This window comes from Anomalospiza imberbis, chromosome 4 (assembly GCF_031753505.1).
Source record: "Anomalospiza imberbis isolate Cuckoo-Finch-1a 21T00152 chromosome 4, ASM3175350v1, whole genome shotgun sequence".
Taxonomy (NCBI): domain Eukaryota; kingdom Metazoa; phylum Chordata; class Aves; order Passeriformes; family Viduidae; genus Anomalospiza; species Anomalospiza imberbis.
This window is the reverse complement of record NC_089684.1, coordinates 34,243,252-34,248,869: the sequence shown is the minus strand read 5'-3', so window position 1 is coordinate 34,248,869 and position 5,618 is coordinate 34,243,252. Positions and strand designations below refer to the sequence as shown.

Sequence of the window (5,618 nt, the reverse complement as noted above, 5' to 3'; positions counted from 1 at the left end):
ATCTCTGCTGAGGACAAAGTTACTTCAGGTAATCAGTGGGAAAAGAGGGAAAGGGAGGAAAGGATGGCTAACTGGAGAGGCCATCAAAAAATCCTAATCTTCCTTTGGCATAAATATAACTGTTAGCAGCAACTTGTCTGACCAGAGCAAAGCAAAGGCTTTCCCCACACTGACTGCAAAATGCTGCAGGAAGTTTACAAGGAAGAACTAGGCAAGAATTTATCCTTTGATGCTCTTTCTGCAATTGCAGTTTTCCCGCCCTATCATTCATATGCAGCTGAATGTTTTATCTGATGCAGGAAACCAGAGCCTCAGGTGTTTCTCAGGTGCTTCGTAGGGTCTTATTGTGGTCTAAGGACCCATTCATCAGAGAGCTACCCCAAAATCTTTTCTTACCTTTTCATAACTACTACACTGAAAATCTCCAACTGTTACAACACTCATGCTTACAAGGTTCCATCTCCACTGTTCACCCCATGAAATACCCAGATATTGGAAGTTTCTGAGGTTATGACCTCTTCATCTGTATCACAGAATCATGGAATTGTTTGGGTTCCAACCCCCTGCCAGGAGCAGGGGCACCTTCCACTAGGTCAGATTGCTCAGAGTCCTATCCAACCTGGCCTTGAACACATCCAAGGATGGGACAACCACCATTTCTGTGGACAAGCTGTTGCAGTACTTCACCATTCCTACAGAGAAGAATTTCTTGCTAATACTTAATATAAACCTGCCTTCTTTCAGCTTAAATAATGCAGTACTTTGGGATTCAAGCCAAATGGTCAATCACCGTGGACCCTGCTGTACACATCACAGTTAGCCTGAGGTGAGGAGCATGTCCAGGAAGGGCAGGTGGAGCTGGAAAAGGGTCTCAAGCATAAATCTGAGGATGAGTGGCTAAGGGACCTGGGAATGTTTAGCCTGGAGAAAATGAGACACAGGGGGACCTCATTGCTCTCTACAACTACCCAAAAGGTGAGGGTACGCCCCTTCTCCCAGGTAAGAAGTGACAGTCCAAGGAAACAAATGGTTAGAGTCAAATGGTGCCACCTGTTACAGCCTAGCTTGCCAGCTATTCATCTTTTCTCTGATCCTTTTCAGTGCCTTATAACTCAGAACATTCTATGATTCTGTGACTAGCTGCCCTTGTGAAAAGTGCCTGTCCAGCTCCCTTGTAGTCCCCCCTCAGGTACTGAGCTGCCCTGTCCAGAGCCACTGAAAATATTAAATAATGTGCACTACTTAAATAATCAAAAATTCTTTAGAAAAATATTATCTCAAAGAAGAAGCTACAAATATGTTCACTGACCCCTGACATCTCCAACCCAGCTATTGCTAAACAGTGGCTGGAAAATTGAGCACAATCTGTTCCTCAGGTGCAAAGAAGCCTGTAGTTAAGTTCCTAAGGAACCAGTGAGGGGAACTCATAGAGGAGGTCACACCTGGCAAGAGGAATTGTACTGTACAGGAGGAGAATCATATATGAGAAAACTGGCCTCTGGAGAAAAATATTTCTAGATGACAGCCCAAAAAAAGAATGGCTGTGTATTAGTGCCACGTTACTACTTGTAGTTCATGAGTGCCTGACTTTCTCCTGAAGCTTTCTTCCTTGTTCTCACCTGACTTGTAAAAGAGCAAGGTGAATCCTGAACAGGGGCAGACAACCAGCCTGACTTTACTCTTTAATGCACAAAGCAGGTGCTCCAGGGTGCTGCCTGTTCCAAATTCAGCATCTCATTTGTTATAAACTTAAAGAAACTCCCCAGGGCATGCTGGACCCAAATAATTCCTTAAAACACTAAATGAATCCAGACAGCTCAGTAGATAAAATAGTGTTTTTTACTTATGGTAAAGAAATGAAAATGGTTTGACATTTAGTCTCACGTGACCTTTATCAAGGACAGTACAGAGCATACAGGTTTTACCTTGATAATTCACTGTAGCTGGAAGCATTTGACTTTGGTAAAGGTCACTCAGGTCTAAAATGTTGGATCATTTTCTGTTACCCTTATCTGAAAGAAAAAAGGCATTCTTCTCAGTACAGTTGTCCTCATTTTTAGTATTATTTTTTTAAAAAAATTAAAATAAATAAAATAATTTTTTTAAGTAATTTAGTTCCAGGAGGAATATTTTATTCCTTTATCCAGCACAGTCTTCTATTGTATCTTTTATTTTTGAAAAGCTCTCTTCTCTGATCAAATATTACTGGTCTCTGATTGGGGTGGATCTTGTGAATTGGGCTCCACTGATGAGAGTAAACAGGAAGAAATGGTGAAGCAGAGTACAGACACCGTGGTTATTTTTGTTTCTTTTTTAAAAACTCATTAAACTAAATGGAAACGGGCAAAGTTTATGAGTATAGTCACCCTGTAGTTAAGATAATTGGGCCCCCCTGTAACATTTGTCTTTTCTTCTGGAAGAACATAACATTGCATGAAGCTAGCATGGCAGGACAGACATAAGGAAGATGCTGAAGCATGTACTTGAAGCCTTAATAATTTTCAATATTGTTCTTCAAAGAGTTTCTCAACATTCTGCCTGTGAAAGCTGTATTTTCAAGCTTATGTTCAGATTTTCATTTTCAACATGTAAACTACATACAGTCTAACAACTACTTCTAATTGCTCCCCCTTCAGTGTTAGCCCAGACAGGCCAACTTGAAACAATTACATGGGCAAAGAAAGAGTTTATTGTCTACAGAAGAAAATCCTGTCTGAAAATAATTTCTTTCTAGAATTGCCTAGAATTGCACATTCTTCCCTTCAAAACTCATCATAAGAGCAACTTACAAGGAGTTTTGCTTACACAAGTTGCTGTGCCATAGGAGAAATATTGACTGGGAGACAGGACTGCATCCATTGTCTGTTGTGACTGACAAAAAGTAAGTAAATTAATTCAGACTTCCTCTTCTATCCCAATCCTGTCCTTAGAACAAACTGTGGCAGCAAGGAGAGATAACAATATAAAGTGATCGGTTTTCCCTTGTAATAATGGCTAAAAGGTAAAAGGAAGAGAGGAAGGTGGGCTGTGACTATACATGGGATGTCATGGATGGGACAGCACAGCCAACTTAGAGTAAAATCATGCTATTGGCAGAGGAGGAAGAAAGTAGGAAGCAGGATACAGCCTGTGCTCAACTGCAACCTATCCCTAACTTTTTGGGTCATTGGTAGTGTTCACAGATCAGTTCTTGATGTAGCCCAGACTGACTTATTTTAGAAGCTCTGCAGAAGTTTTGTATATAGTATTATATCCATAATCATATCCTTCCACCTATTAAACAATATACATATAAAAGCATACAATATACATGTAAATATACATTTATTTATGTCTACTTTTACGGATGTTTTCTTCACTGATCTCCTTTGATAATGTCCTCACAAATAAAAATATTCCTACTACTACTGTGATCTGTATTCAGCTGTGGTGGGTTCAATGAGCTACTAGTGGAGACAGAGAATCAGTCTGAAGGTAGATCCACAGGTGTCCCAGCACTAACAAAAGAAAGTAATTTGGCCTTCAAATTTTTTAGGCTGAACCACATCCTTAGACAAAAATTAAAAAAATCTGCAGGAGACTTCCTACCAAAGGCATCTGGATGTAAGTTCAAATTACTTCAAAAAATCATAGATCTCTTTTTGTTGAGAGATTCTGGACAATTCTGGGTCAAACCCACCCTACCCCACCCCATCCCACATCCCACACCTCCCCTCCCCTGGTTGTAGTGGAAGAGTAATCTGCCCCATCCTCATTTTTAGGAACCTCATATCCATAAAATGGTTACTTTAGATAAAACAGGTTTGAGACCAATTTTTAGGAGTTGCTTGGAAGATAGTTTCAGCTCTACTGACATAATTTCCAGGAGATAAACATGATCTTTGTAAAGAGAAGAATCTAATATAGGTGGTTTTTTTTGTGGACAAAATTCAATTAAATCTGAAGTTATGATGCCTTCAGCCATCTTGTATCCTACTCATGGAAGCTCACTCTGTGCTTCTATGAAGCATAAACTTCCAAATTTCTCATATAAAATTGTGGTCAGCTCCAGAAATAGCATATTTAAGAAGAATGCTTTTAAGTCAGGCTGTTTTGCTTCAAAGAAAGAGCCTCATATGACTGTACTTACATTAATTATATGAAAGTTGTATTTTTTACTAGAAAAATGTGTATTACATTACATATGTTTAGAAGAAATACATTAAATGGAATTTTTGTTATTATTATGCCGAAAATACTTGGACTAATTCACCTTTGCAGGCACTTCTCTCTACATCTTCCACTGAGACTTTTGACATTCTGATCTTTTATATTGTCAGAGACTGAAGTAGTTCATGCCTCAAACTTTGATATAAAGTTTTGCTCATTATAACAAAAACTGTATAAAGAAGCTACAACCAAAGAAGCCTCTCTGAAGATACCTTACTGGGACTTTGGACTGAAAGTCAAACTGCTGAGATTAGATAAATGGAAAACCCATTCTTCAATCACCTGAAAAAAACGAGTCAACAAGGAAAAGAATGTGAGCCAAACACAGATGCCGTTCTAAGAATCATCTCTGGCTTGCTTCGGGGTGGGGGAGGCTGTAGCGCACAGACCCCTTTGCTAGGAGCAGGTTTGCACAGATTCGACGTCAACTGAGGTGGAGGGAGGAAGTTTGGGTGTGTTGGAACCTCTGCTCAGGGGCAGGGAACCCATCCCCCCTTCCACAAACTGGTTGTGGGACACCCAGTGGGACATTCCCGTGAGAGGCAGTGGAGGGGGTGTCTTAAACCATGAAAGGCCCCCCAAAGTGCCCCCGAGTCATTCCTGAAGCCTGGCACCACAGGACTGCAGGTGATGCAATAAACCCAGAATCTGTTGTAAGGGACAATGGCAAACTCCCCCCAGCCCAGGGAGGTGCCTGGATTTTCCTACCTGGCCTGTGCTTTTTGGGGGACCTTCACCACCAAGAACACCAGCTGGAGAGGATCAAGAGAGCATTGTTGGGATCCATGGAGTGGTGACATTTTCCTTATTGTATCCCTGTTACTCTCTTTCTATTCTCCCCCCCCCCCCCCCCCACCACTTATTTTCTATTTCTTTCTCTCTCTCTTTCTCCCATATTTACTATCAAATAAAACCCATACTGCTGTCACTGGCATATGGTCTCCTTTTCACAGAGGAAATTTCAAATTAAGGTCTGTGCCTTAATCTGGGCACAGACATTTCGAAGAACCTTAGTAATCAGATCTTGACATATATCTAGAGTTACATTTGAGCTCTACATGGTCTTGTCATTCCTGACCCTACTGACTCTTACACCCATCAAATGGCTTCATTTTGCTTCTCTGGAATTGTTCAGGGAAAGATAAATTCACTTCAGAAAACATCTTAGAAGGTTTTAACAGAACTATATGCTTTATAAAATCCTATTAGTAGCTGGTGTGCCATTAGAGTTGAAACAAAAGCACTCAGAAGCTGAGAAAGGAACAGAAGATCCTACATGGACGCTCACTGTGGAACACAGCTGAGTTCTACTCCCACAACAGCAAGGGCAAAAGTCCTTGCCATTTACTCTATATAATTATTATTACTATTACTATTATTACCATCCCAGGGGAGCAGCAAAAATAGCA

General features: G+C 40.6%; 1 long non-coding RNA gene across 2 annotated transcripts; it reads left to right on the top strand.

The window, feature by feature from the left end:
* Positions 1–608: 608 nt before the first annotated feature.
* LOC137473394 (uncharacterized) lies at positions 609–4,757 on the top strand. 2 transcript variants are annotated; one of them, XR_010998761.1, is made up of 4 exons: positions 609–826; positions 2,735–2,881; positions 3,536–3,603; positions 4,320–4,757. It is a non-coding gene; the product is annotated as an uncharacterized lncRNA (long non-coding RNA). The 2 variants fall into 2 exon arrangements; XR_010998760.1 differs by having other exon boundaries at positions 2,648–2,881.
* The last annotated feature ends 861 nt before the right edge of the window (positions 4,758–5,618 follow it).